General features: G+C 40.0%; 1 long non-coding RNA gene across 2 annotated transcripts in view; it reads left to right on the top strand.

Moving 5' to 3' along the window:
- The window catches only part of LOC105497762 (uncharacterized), a 124,025-nt gene that overhangs the window by 83,691 nt on the left and 25,657 nt on the right, over positions 1-14,677 (top strand). The window contains exon 2 of one of the 2 annotated variants that reach the window (XR_011622303.1): positions 11,859-11,939. This is a non-coding gene — a long non-coding RNA (uncharacterized lncRNA). Of the gene's footprint in view, positions 1-11,851; positions 11,940-14,677 lie in introns of both variants that reach the window. The other variant, XR_011622304.1, reaches the window with a different exon arrangement.

Here is a 14,677-nt window from a genome sequence, read left to right as displayed (position 1 = left end):
GGGAGAGGTGGGCAGATCACCTGAGGTCAGGAGTTCGAGACCAGCCTGGCCAACATGGTGAAATTGCATCTCCATCTCTACTAAAAATACAAACATTAGCTGGGTGCGATGGTGCACAGCTGTAGTCCCAGTTACTTGGAAGGCTGAGGCAGAAGAATCCTTGAACCTGTGAGGCAGACGTTGCAGTGAACCGAGATTGTGCATTGAACTCCAGCCTGGGCAACTGAGCAAGACTCCATCTTGAAAAAGAAAAAAAAATTCCGGACTTATCTGTTGAAATTACCCTTACAGCTTATTCATAAATCACACCAGAAAACTGGTCTCATTGCTTCATAACCCCACTTTTTTATTTGACCCAAGATTATATTACAACTTTCATCTATCTTATTTAATTAAATCTGCTTCATATGCATTTAAATGCAGGATGACTGAAAATATTTTATAACACAGGCCAGTCAAAACAGATGATAGTTGTAACCAACAGATATACCTGTAGCAATATATAGCCTCTGAATATAAATTTTTCTTTATGCTATTCCAAAACATTTTGAAAAATAAAAATGCCCTCTCTTATGGTGAACTTTGATCTTTTTTGATTTTCCAGTGTTCAACTTTAGCTGCTCTTTTAGGAGACTTCCCCATCATGTGTGGTTTTCATGATATAGTGGGTAGTGTCCAGCCTCTCACTACTCATGGTGAGAGGTTATCAGAAGAGTTTTTTCTTTCCCTACTTTCTGAGTTCCAAGAATGTGGCAGAGTCTTGGCCTATCAGATACTCTCTTGAGCAAATCCAAACAGGGCAAAGAGATTTTAGTGTCCATTCAAGATGGAGGCAGTATCAATGTCTTGGGGCAGGGGCAGTAGCGTGGGATGATGGTGGTGAAAGTATCTTAAATTGACAATTTCTACTAAAAGGTAATTGTGTTTCCTGTACTTCCTAATTCCCTCTCAATACATTTTCCCTTTTTACTTAAGAGAGTCAGAAATGATTTCTGTAACTTGTGCCTTAAGGCATATACTTAGGATCTACAAAAAGTTGGCCTCAGTCTTTAAGAGCAAGCAGGTGTTTTTGTTAATTGACAAAACCTTTACTGAGAAATACCTTGGCAGGCTAGGATACAGACCCAAATCAACTAAAATCTGTATTTGGAATAAAAACATAAATCAGTTTCATGAGGTAGAGAGCTGACTAGCAGCAGTTCATGTGACGGTGTTCTATGGTTTTATTTTGACTAAACCTCAATGAGGGTATCCCTAGAGGTGACATGACTTCTATCCTTGGGGAAAAGATGGTCCCAGGAGTCTTTTATTTGGTTCTGTGTATTTTTTCCTTGTGAACCTAAATTAATTTTTAGAAAGTTCAACTATCTTCCCTTCTGTTGTGGTTTTTCTAGCTCTAATATTCTGCGCAAATTTTTTTTTTTTTGAAAAAAGAACTGTGTTTCTTGGACACAGGGTGGGGAACATCACACACTGGGGCCTGTTGTCAGGTGTGGGGCAGGGGGAGGGTTAGCATGGGGAGAAACACCTAATGTAAATGATGGGTTGATAGGTCCAGCAGGCCAACATGGTACATGTATACCTACCTATGTAATAAGCCTGCACGTTGTGCACATGTACCCTAGAACTTGAAGTATAATAAAAAATAAAAAAAAAAAAGAAAAAAGAACTGTGTTTAAACCCCTTGACAGTATTTAATGGTGCTCCGTATATCTACCTTTGTGAGATTAAAGAGACATTATAAAGAGGATTACAAATAGGAAAGTAAACTCCTTATTTCTATCAATTAGTTACTTATAGGACAGTATTTCATTTTTATATATTGATTTTATATGAATTCTATTATTTTATCATCTGTAAAGCTACTATTTATTGGCTCTACTTAACAGATTGGGAAATAAACTCAGTGACCTAGGCTACTTGCCCAAGATAACACAGCTCGTATGTGACAGAGCCAGGATTTGAACTCGAGCCTTCTGACTTCAAACCTTATACTATCCCACAACATCATCCTTTGATTTGAAATTAAGGTATACGTATTAACCATATGGGATTTATTGAACTCAGGAATTGATATTTGAATGCTGGATGTTGTCAATGACATTAATGTATTTGAATGAGTATAAATTGATGTCAAAATACTGTCCTGGGTTTATCTGAAACTTCTACTGATTTGTAATAAGAAGTGCACTGATTTCTAGTTTCCAGTTCTACATATAAAGAGCTTGGAACTTGTTACTCTCATTTTTATAAGAAAAATGCTGAAGAAACTGAAAATCAGCAACTCTCCCAAGAACCAACCATCGGAGAGTTGAGGTCACACGGAAAACTGTTGCCCTGAGAACTGGAGAGACAGGTGGATACAGAGAAATACCAGAGCAGAGCCTGCAGCTGGAACCAGTATCAGTGAGAACACTTTAAACTATAATAGATAAATTGCTGGAGGCTCAGTATGGAGGAGCTTGAGAGTTAAAAAATTCCCAATCTTGTGGGGACATACTATCTTGAGTTTTACCTCCAGGATCCCCAGTAGATTCTTACTGTGAAGACTGGAGAGAAATCCCTCATGCTTCTTGCTGGGAGAAGGGGAGAGCAACCATTTGTAAATAGCTCAGACATCTTTGTTCTCCTTAACAATGCCTACCCTCAAGGGAAACTGTTTTACCAGACCCTAACTAGGTGAAAGGGAAGGCAAATACCGAATTCCAGCCTCCTCTAGCCTTTAATTTGGGACAAGGGATAAACCCAACTCTGGTTCACTAAAAGAATGAGACCTAATCATAGGATTAAAGAACACTTTTCCAACAGGCCCCTGTATAATAACAAGAGATCACAATGGAAAGAACTACAGATCTCAGACTTTATTTAAGAGACAGTCTCCAGGAAAACATAAAGACAACAGGAGAGACAAAAACAGGGACATCAGAGGAAATTTTGGTCTCTGACACCATAGCTATGGCAAACAGTCAACACTACCTATACTCTAGTCAGAAAAACACAAAACCTCACTCTAAAGGCCCTTTTACCTCAGTTCTTTTTACTTGATACATCATATCTGACTTTCAACAAAAGATTACAAGCCATGGTGAAAGGCAACAAAACAAAACAAAACAAAACAAAATAAAGAAGACACACAGTAAGTATGAGAACCAAATTTACTTATGGCAGATATTTTAGAATTATCAGATCTGTAATTTAAAATAATCATAATGAATATGCTAAGGGCTCTAATAAAAATTGTGGACAACTTGCAAGAAGAGATGGGTTACATAAGCAGAAATGGAAACACAAAGAATCAACAGAAAATGATAGAAATAAATCACATTGTAACAGAAATGAAGAATGCCTTTGATAGGCTCATCGGTAGACTGGACATGGCTGAGGAAAGAATTAGTGAGTTTGAAGATGTGTCCACAGACACTTCTCAAACTGAAAGGCAAAGAGAAAAAGGAATTAAAAAAAAAATGGAACAGAGGATCCAAGAACTGTAGGACAATGACAAAAGGTGCAACACATGTGTAATAGGAATATCAGAAGGAAAGAGAGAAAGGAACAAAAGAAGTATCTGAAGTAAGAATAGCTGAAAAATTTCCAAAATTAATGACATACACAAAACCATAGATCCAGGAAGCTAAAAACATAAGCAGGATAAATACTAAAAATCTACACCTAGGCATAATCAATTGTCCTTGACATTGTGGCCATAATCATATTCAAACTTCAGAAAATCAGTGAGAGAAAATCTTGAAAGCAACCAGAGGAAAAAACACCTTACATAGAGAGGAGCAAACATAAGGATTATATCAAACGTCTCATCAGAATTGAAGCAAGTGAAAAGAGAGTGAAATGAATATTTTCAGAGTCAAAAGAGAAAACCACCAACCTAGAATTCTGGATACAGTGAAATTATCCTTTGAGAGTGAAGAAGAAATAAACTTTCTCAGACAAAAAAAATTTAAGGAATTTGTCACCAGTAGACCTGCCTTGCAAGAAATGTTGAAATAATTCTTCAGAGACAAGAAAAATAACACAGGTCAGAAACTCCAATCTACATAAGAACATTAGGAAATGAAAAAAATGAAGGAAAAATAAAGTATTTTATTTTTCTTATTCTTAATTGATCTAACATAATAATTTCCTCAAAATAATAATAAAAATGTAGCCAGTTATTATACTATGTTGGTGCACAAGTGATTGCCATTAATTAATTACTTTTATAATTAAAAGTAATGGCAAAACAACAATCACTTTTGCAGCAACCTATAGCTTATGGATAAGTGAAATGACTGACAGCAATGTTATAAGGGAGGGAAGGGAAGAGTTGGAAATACCCAGTTATAAGGTGCTTGGACTACTATTTTAAAGTAGACTTGGATTAATTGTAAATATATATTATAAACTCTAGGGAAAACACTAAAGAAATTAAACAAAGAAGTATTAATTCATATGCTAAGACAGGAGTGAAAATGGAATTGTATAAAATGGTCAGTTAAAACTAGAGGAGGCAGAAAAAGAGGGGAAGACAAAAAAAAATAAAAAAAAAATAAAAAAGAAAAGAAACAAAGAAGAAGAGTAATGAATAGAAAACAGTTACCAAAAGAGTTACCAAAGTGGTCAATGCTAATCTACCTGTCAATAATTACTTTAAATGTGAATGGCCTAAACATACCAAAAAGTGTATTAATGTGTATTAGTAAATGTTTCTAATCTGTCAATAATAAGATGTCCAAGTCTTCCCTTTTCCTCTTCTTGATAAAGGCTCTGATAATTATGCATGACTGATGTCACCGATATTAGAAGTTGTGGGTAAGGGGGTTAAATTGGAAAGAGTTAGAGAAGATCTTGGGCTGGAATTGAGATGCCATTTAAGCTCCCCTGGGGTGGTGGTGTGCATCATGAGGTCAGCAGATATTCCCACATATCTGGAGTCCATGCCCATGGGTTTTTTCCTAGTAGTCCCTAAGAACCACGGCCACTAAAGGACCAACCCTGATGATTGTATTGTACTTCAACTCAGTTAGCATTTGTTGATCAGTATCATATACCAGTGTAGGTACTGGACAGTAAAAAATGAATAAGTCATGGTCTCTGCCACCACAGAGTTGAGCCCATGGACATATAAACAAATTACTTAAAGGATGCTGATGTCAGGATTTATGAATTGTCTAGTTTTTATATTCAGAGGTTAAAAACCAGTAGTGTTTAGACAGATTTTTTCTGTGCTTATTTAAATTTTAAAAACTCTTGCCAATATTTATAAATTAGGAGAATTCACACAAAAATGAAGATTTTCAGCCTCTTTGGGAAAACTAAAAGGTCTGACAGCACTGGCTCTACCTTCCCACACAGCAACAATAGGTCAGAGCTGAGCCACAGCTATGTCCTTTCGATAAGACGTGCATTCTCCCGTTCACTACACTCTCCACTACTCCGTATTGTCTCTGACACTGAGGCCAAGTGTCAGGTACTTTTTATCCTTGTGTTTATACTGTTCTCCTGGGTCCATTTTTCTCATATACATTACTTTCCTGCCTTGTTAGCATTTTAGTTTATAACCACTATTAAACTTTACTTTTCGCAATATATAAATAAGAGTCAAATGAGTAACATCTTATCACTTGAGTAACATAAAGTAATTACTTATAAATAATTATAGATATTGATAAATCATACATTTATTTTTATTAATTAATCAATAAATATTTACTTAATTAAATAATTAAATAACTAAATTTTATTTATTGATTGATTTTTTAAAAAGTTACACTTTAGCTTCTGGGGTACATGTGTAGAATGTGCTGGTTTGTTACATAGGTATATATATGCCATGGTGACTTGCTGCACTCGTCAACCTGTCATCTCCCTTAGATATTTTTCCTAATGCTATCCCTCCCCCAGCCCCCACACCCCAACAGGCCCCAGTGTGTGATATCCCCCGCCCCATGTCCATGTGTTCTCATTGTTCAACTCCTACTTACGAGTGACTGCATGCAGTGTTCGGTTTTCTGTTCTTGTGTTAGTTTGCTGAGAAGATGGTTTCCAGTTTCATCTATGTCCCTGCAAAGGACATGAACTCATCCTTTTTTATGGCTATATAGTATTCCATGGTCAGTATGTGCCACATTTTCTTTATCCAGTCTATCATTGATGGGCATTTGGGTTGGTTCCAAGTCTTTGCTATTGTGAACAGTGCTACAATAAACATACATGTGCATGTGTCTTTATAGTAGAATGATTTATAAACCTTTGGGTATATACCCAGTAATGGGATGGCTGGGTTAAATGGTATTTCTAGTTCTAGATCCTTGAGGAATCGCCACACTGTCTTCCACAATGGTGAACTAATTTACACTCCCACCAACAGTGTAAAAGCGTTCTATTTCTCCACATCCTCTACAGCATCTGTTGTTTCCTGACCTTTTAATGATCGCCATTCTAACTGGTATGAGATAGTATCTCATTGTGGTTTTGATTTGCATTTCTCTAATGGCCAGTGATGATGAGACAGAGTCTCGCTCTGTTGCCCAGGCTGGAGTGCAATGGCACGATCTTGGCTCATGGCAACCTCCACCTCCCAGGTTCAAGCAATTATCCTGCCTCAGCCTCCCAAGTAGCTGGGATTACAGGCATGTGCCACCACGCCCAGCTAATTTTGTATTTTTAGTAGAGATGGGGTTTCTCCATGTTGGTCAGGCTGGTCTCAAACTCCTGACCTCAGGTAATCCGCCCGCCTCGGCCTCCCAAAGTGCTGGGATTATAGGGGTGAGCCACTGCGCCAGGCTGATGAGCTTTTTTTTCATGTTTGTTGGCTGCATAAATGTCTCCTTTTGAGAAATGTCTGTTCATAGCCTTCACCCACTTTTTGATAGGGTTTTTTTTTTTTCTTGTACATTTGTTTAAGTTCTTTGTAGATTCTGGATATTAACCCTTTGTCAGATGGACAGATTGCAAAAATTTTCTCCCATTCTGTAGGTTGCCTGTTCACTTTGATGGTAGTTTCTTTTGCTGTGCAGAAGCTCTTTAGTTTAATTAGATCCCATTTGTCAATTTTGGCATTTCTTGCCATTTTTTTTAGTGTTTTAGTCATGAAGTCTTTGCCCATGCCTATGTCCTGAATGGTATTGCCTAGATTTTCTTCTAGGGTTTTTATGGTTTTAGGTCTTATGTTGAAGTCTTTAATCCATCTTGAGGTAATTTTTGTATAAGGTGTAAGGAAGGGATTCAGTTTCAGCTTTCTACATATGGCTAGCCAGTTTTCCCAACACTATTTATTAAATAGGGAATCCTTTCCCCATTTCTTGTTTTTGTCAGGTTTGTCAAAGATCAGATGGTTGTAGATGTGTGGTGTTATTCCTGTGGCCTCTGTTCTGTTCCATTGGTCTGTATATCTGTTTTGGTACCAGAACCATGCTGTTTTGGTTACTGTAGCCTTGTAGTATAGTTTGAAGTCAGGTAGCATGATGCCTCCAGCTTTGTTCTTTTTGCTTAGGATTGTCTTGGCTATGTTGGCTCTTTTTTGGTTCCATATGAAATTTAAAGTAGTTTTTTTCCAATTCTGTGAAGAAAGTCAATGGTAGCTTGATGGGGATAGCACAGAATCTATAAATGACTTTGGGCGGTATGGCCATTTTCACGATATTGATTCTTTCTATCCATGAGCATGGAATGTTTTTCCATTTGTTTGTGTACTCTCTTATTTCCTTGAGCAGTGGTTTGTAGTTCTCCTTGAAGAGGCCCTTCACAACTCTTGTAAGTTGTATTCCTAGGTATTTTATTCTCTTTGTAGCAATTGTGAATGAGAGTTGACTCAGGATTTGGCTGTCTGTCTGTTATTGGTGTATAGGAATGCTTGTGATTTCTGCACATTGATTTTGTATCCTGAGACTTTGCTGAAGTTGCTTATCAGCTTAAGATTTTGGGCTGAGACGATGGGGTTTTCTAAATATACAATCATGTCATCTGCAAACAGAGACAATTTGACTCCCTTTTTTCCTAATTTAATACCCTTTATTTCTTTTTATTTTATTATTTTTTAGTTTTTGAGATGGAGTTTCATTCTTGTTACCCAGGCTGGAGTGCAATGGCATGATCTTGGCACACTGCAACCTCCGCCTCCTGGGTTCAAGCAATTCTCCTGCCTCAGCCTCCCAAGTAGCTGGGATTACGGGCATGCACCACCATGCCTAGCTAATTTTGTATTTTTAGTAGAGATGGGGTTTCTCCATGTTGGTCAGGCTGGTCTTGAACTCCCGACCTCAGATGATCCGCCTGCCTTGGCCTCCCAAAATGCTGGGATTATAGGCGTGAGCCACCATGCCCAGCCTCCTTTATTTCTTTCTCTTGCCTGATTGCCCTGACCAGAAGTTCCAATACTATGTTGAATAGGAGTGGTGAGAGAGGGCATCCTTGTCTTGTGCTGGTTTTTAAAGGGGATGCTTTCAGTTTTTGCCCATTCAGTATGATATTGGCTGTAGGTTTATCATAAATAGCTCTTACTATTTAGAGATACGTTCCATCAATATCTAGTTTATTGAGAGTTTTTAGCATGAAGGGCTGTTGAATTTTGTTGATGGCTTTTTCTGCATGTATTGAGATAATCATGTGGTTTTTGTCATTGGTTCTGTTTATGTGATGGATTATATTTATTGATTTGCGTATGTTGAACCAGTCTTGCATCCCAGGAATGAAGCCAACTTGATTGTGGTGGATAAGTTTTTTGATGTGCTGCTGGATTCGGTTTGCCAGTATTTTATTGAGGATTTTTGCATCCGTGAATAATTAAAGTTTTTAAATTTATTGATATTTAATGGAAGTCAAGTTTGTTCCCATTGTCCTTAACAACATCTCATCCAAAGTGTACCAAAGAAGACATTTCATCTCACATTGAGACAGCCAGGTGGAAAGGGCTCCCTGGCAGAGCCTCTGACCAACCTATGCACTGGGAGGAATGCACACTGGTGTGAAGCCACAGAAGTTCATGCCATTTGCAGCAGGGAGGAGCTCGGCCCCTCCTCTTCCTGGGTGGTACCTGTAATTCAATTTGTGAGGCAGGAAGCCTACACTAGCAGGAACTCTGGCCTTGCAGAGAGTCCCTGTTTCCCCTTTTTTCCTGTTTGCCTAATAAATCCCATTTATTTCACCCTTCAAATCATCTGTGAGCCTAAATTTTCATGGCCATGGGACAAGGACCCAGTCTTTAGCTGAAGTAAGGAAAAGTCCTGCAACAACATGGAGAGCCTCCAAATCACAGACAAGGGATCAAAATTTCCTTCTCTCCCTCTTTGGTCTAGAGAGGAAGGTTGAACCATTTTGGTATGATTTATCATAGTTTTTCTGAGAAAAACTATCTTCCTTTGGATTCTGGACATTCATCATCTCTCAAACTGGCCAGGTGCCTCCTTTCTCATAGAGGTCTGCGCAGGGAGGGACTGGTGGTGAGGATCTGCAGCTGAAGGAAGCACTGTGGCAGCTCCAGGGTTTCCACTTGCAATTTGGGTTCTCTTGCTTTGTTCCACTGGGATTAGACTGGAAGGGTAAAAAGCCACTGTGGCAGGTGCTGGGAGAAACACAGTGATGCTGGGGAGAAAGAGGGAGAAGTATCCCAATAGGAGTGCCTGGGCAATGCCATGGGCACTTAGATCCAGGAGAACCTGCTCTTAGGCCTTGCAGTCCAGACATACCTGGTCTTGTATTTTCATTCGTCCTCTTGCTAGCTATGAGACTCTGGGCTAGGGACTTAGACTCACTCTGCTTCAGTCGCCTTTTCTGCAAAAGAAAGAAGCTAGTATCTTCTGGAGTTGTTTTATAGATTAAACGTGGGCAAAACCCTTTACATAGTGCCTGGCATTTTGCAATTGTGCAGTCAACAAATGGTAACTATTATTGTTGTAGTTGTAACCAGTATAGGGTTGCCAGATAAAAAACAAGATTCCCAATTATGTTTGAATTTCAGATGAACAATGAAAATTTTTTAGTATAAATATGCCTGAAATATTGCATGAAATATTCATCCGAAATTCAAATTCAACTGGGTGTCCTGTGTTTTTATTTGCTAAATCTGGCAACCCTAAACCAGTATGTTCCAAAACTGCGTTCATTCATTCAGGCAACAAATGTTTATTGGGCCAGGCACTGTTTTGGGGGCTTATGAAAAGTAAATCAAACAAGGATTGCTGACTTTGAGGGAGTTATATTCTAATCAGGAAGAGGCAGATAATAAACAACAAATATATTAAATAGTTAAACAACATAGCAAATAAGATGATTACAAGCACTATAAGAAATGTTGAGTAGGTTATAGGTTTAGGAAGTGCTAGGAGGTGGTGGTGCAGACAGCAATATTAACTAGGGTAGTCCTCGTAAGCCACTTAAAAGATGAGATTTGAGCAAAGACTTCAAGAAGGCAGGGGAGTAGGAGCTTTCTGGGCAGAGGATACAGTTTAAGAAAAGCTGATGACCCAGGAAGGGCACTAGGAAAAGCCAGGATGTTGAATCTACTAGCATCCCATGAAGGGCACAACCAGATGAGCAGCCTTTTCCCAGGAGCCACTGCCCTTGCTGTTACTTTCAAGCTGCCAACTTCTGCCAGGCAGCTGACCTTCTGAAGCTCTTCTCTGGCCAGGAGGAATTCTCCTTTCTCATTTTGGAAGCAGCCCTGGGGAAGGGCCATGACAAGGGTGAGGTGCTAGGATGTCAAATTTAAATTTTATGCATGTCTGAGTGACTCCTTAAAAAATTTTGTTCCTTGTGGGCCTTGCTTGTGTCACCGAGCCCTGGCCCTGCTTCTAAGGGTGCTGAGCTATTTAATCTGGAATGCCCCGGCTCTCTCCTGCCTCTTTCCTTCTCAGCACTCACAGGATCTCCCTGTCATGGCTGCTCAGGGCTCTGCTGCTCCCCCTACTCAGAGTCATCTTCCCTCAAAAGCCCCTGTCCCTCTAATCTCTGTCCCTGCGGGGAACTCTAATCTCAATCTTCTGCAAGTATTTGAACCTCAATTGAGGGCCAGTTTTGAGGTCTTTCCCACAGGGCTCCTGGGCCCTGGATAAATCTAGGGGTGTGTCTGAGCATCTGTTCCAGGATCTGCAAACACTTCAGGGAAGCAAGAAATAGGTTTTTAGAACATTTTGAGATGGTGCCTGAGTTCAGCTTCCCCAAAGATGAGGATTTGGGTGTAAGTGATTTATTAAGAAAGGATTTTGGCAAAACCTGGGAAGGGAGTGGAGATGCAACATAAGTGAGGGAGCGATTCCAGGTCATTTTCCAGGGTGGGCGACTGCAGCCTGGTCCCTCCATCTGGAGTATGCATGAGCCTTGAAAGTACCCAGGCCAGAAGCTGTGGGGGCTGGGGAAGCCATCCTCTCAGCTCTAGGGGTAGGGATTTGGGAACATAAACTTCCAGGAACCTGGGGCTCTGTGCTCTTGCAGACAAAAGTGACTTAGTAGCTGGAGGAAGTCCTCCAGAAGGTACAAAATTTGGGGGCCAAGCCTTTTTGAAGCAGGTGGCAGAGTACACAGAAATGGGGTGAAAGAATCCTAGGGGTTCTGGGTGGAGCCTTAACAGCGTCACTATGGACGGCTTGGAGGTGGGCCCAAACCAGCTTAGCCCAATAGAGCAGGGATCTATAAACTACAGTCTCTGGGCCAAATTCAGTCAACTGCCAGTTTTTGTTAATAAAGTTTTATTGGAACACAGCTACTACCATTTGTTTACACGCTGCCTATGGCTGTTCTTGTGCTACAATAGCAGAGTATGGTCCTCAGAGTCTGAAATATTTACTATTTGCCGGCCCCTGCAATAGATCTTCATCCTGACTTCAACTCTAAATAGTCAGTTTCACTGTTATGCTTTCAGGTCTTAGGCTTTTCATCTGGATCTTGGAGGCTGATCAGAGTTCAGAGGTCAGGAAAGAGAGGAGAAACAGGCCAAGAGGACACAAAATGTAAGTAGAGTTTCCTGGCTGAGGAAGTTGAGGGGGTGCACGCACAAAATGTTGAATTGTCTTGTCTGGCTAACTTCCAGTTTTGGGGAAAATAAGGGCAAAGTAAGTTTAAAGGAGAGAAGCAGAAAATAAAGGTTTGGAGGAGGAGAATAAGGGATGGGGCAGTTGTTTTGCCAAGGCACGGGCAGGTGGCACTGATGTGTCCCCAAGTATTTTGCTCTCTTCAGGAAGTTTAAATGGACCCCTTCAGAGTTGAATACTTCCCCTGAAGAGAAAATATGGAGAAACAGGCTCTTATACTCTTGGGAGACTGCAGATACATTAATTTTTCTCATTTTTGTTCCTCCGGGGGAGTCTGATGGTTCTAGAAGCAGAAATAAAGAATACATACATGCAAGTGCTTGAGCACCCATTATATTTTTCAAAGACTGGTTGCATTGCGATCTCCCAGGAACAGAACTAGGCGCCTGTGTGGACTCTTCCCCTCTATTCAAAGCAGCAAAAAACCCAAAAGTAAGAATTTGAACATTCAGGACACAGTAGGAGTGTGTTAAAAAGTAAGAGTGAGGCTTCTGCTATTGGAAAGAAGCAATAAAAATGTTCGATGTGTGTGTATGTCAGGGTGTGTTTTTATCAAACTGGATGGCAGAGAATGATTTTGATGGGTTCAAGTCATTTCCCCAAGCCTTTATATCACAGTCTGGCTCCCCGTAAGGACATGTGTACAATGCTCACTGTGTGCATGGTATTGGCTACTGAAGGCTTTGATATGGTTTGGACTTATATGAAGATAAAACCTTTCTTTGAATGTAAAGTGGAGGGACTCACTTTAAGTAAGAGATCATCATGCCAACCAGTATGAGCCTGCCAATACCTAGGGGTGCGTATTTCCATGACTGAAATCCACTTTTCTTCACTCATACCTTTTGATTGGTTAGCAAAGTCTGTGTGGAAATGATCTAGGGTTTTGTGTCTCCCCTACAGACAACAGGGGGCTGTTGTGTTTTCCTCCGGGATTAGCTGCGTGGTGGGTCAAGTTAAGATTCTGGGTAAATAAGGGCTGAGTTTTGGCAACCCAAACAGCTGTGGCATTTCACAGAAATGGGATTTCACGATATGTGAGTTCTATTTTTGGTTTTCTAATTTACCCTCTGTCTCTGAAGTTCAAGACAAACAATTAAAGCAGCCCATGAATGTTAAAATAGAGCAATATAAAGAAAAACAGCTGAACTATAATAATTTATAATGAAAAGAGCTTGTTTCTTTGTATATTCTGATTTTTCTATAATAAAAATAGATTACTTATACAATAAAATATTTCAACAATAACAAAAACTGGAAGGTAAAAGAGGCAAAACTGTTCCCCAAATCATCTCTTTTCCTTCATCTGTAGTCACAGATGTGGCCCAAGTGGTGACCAGATCCATGGATCAAAAGTCCATTGTCTGAGGTCCAGTGATCCACTTCAATGATGCATTAGTTCAGGAGTTTAGTCAGTCTAAACGTAAGTAAGTCTTAGTGAATCTTCCTTTATGAGAACATTTATTAGTAGCATAAGTATAACTAAGCAGGCCTCAAATCTCAGATAATAGTGCAGAATTTGAAAACGAGGACAGTAATACCTACCTATGGTAGGTATCCAAGAAATGCCAGTCTCTTTTCTGCTTCTTTTGTCCAGCATCTTAATAAGAGGATCTGCAAAGGGCTTCAATGTTATAGTTCACCATGAGTGTTATTGCACATGAGTTTCTTGCTCTTTGACTGAAGTTCAGTGTTTGGAACTACTTCAGTTCTGGATCCTTTTGGTTATATTGGCCTTCCTATCATTGCATATGTGCAAATAGCCAAACACCCTGGAAACGTCCCCTCTTTTAGAGGTGATGCCCCAGTGATCTCAGTAACAAAGCCCATTAACTCATGCAGATACTTTTACACAGATCCCAGACTTCAGTGATATAGATAAGGCAATGGGAAGAGTGTGATTTCTTCCCAAATGACAATCTCAGGTCTGGTAAATGGTCAGGAGCGCAACTAAAACTCTTTTTTTTTTTAAGACAGAGTCTTGCTCTGTCGCCCAGGCTGGAGTGCAGTGGCGCAATCTTGGCTCACTGCAACCTCTGCCTCCTGGGGTTCAAGTGATTCCCCTGCCTCAGCCTCCCAAGTAGCTGGGATTACGGGAGCCCGCCACCATGCCCGGCTAATTTTTGTATTTTTAGTAAAGACAGGGTTTCACTGTGTTGGCCAGGCTGGTCTCGAACTCCTGACCTCAGGTGATCCACCTGCCTTGGCCTACGAAAATGCTGGGATTACAGGCATGAGCCACCACTCCCAGCCAACTAAAACTCTTTAAAATGACATGGGAGCATCAAAGAAAGTTCTGGAATGGACCTTCCAGCCCGGGTCCCAGGCCAGCTTCCTATTTCCACACTCATTGCATGGTCTTTACTTGCTAGTGGGATTAGTGACTAGGACCCACTGATTTTCTCTTTCACTTTCAATTGGTTTTAACTCATTTGCCTTTGGAATCATTGGAACTCTTTGTTTTCTTATCTGGAGACCCTAAATCTCAGTGATAATAAAAGGATACAGTGTATATAGACGTTTCTAATTTCCGTTTATGTGTCCTTTACTATTTCTGCCAAGCAGTAAGCATTCAGACTAAGTTCACCTAAATCATAGTGGACTTGCTAATTAGATAACTGGTAATTATCCACAGCAGTAAGCCTTTCCTGAACTGC

The sequence above is a fragment of the Macaca nemestrina genome, chromosome 4 (genome assembly GCF_043159975.1).
Source record: "Macaca nemestrina isolate mMacNem1 chromosome 4, mMacNem.hap1, whole genome shotgun sequence".
In the NCBI taxonomy this organism is placed as follows: domain Eukaryota; kingdom Metazoa; phylum Chordata; class Mammalia; order Primates; family Cercopithecidae; genus Macaca; species Macaca nemestrina.
Note: the sequence above shows the minus strand (reverse complement) of the source record. Positions and strands in the feature narration are given on the sequence as shown.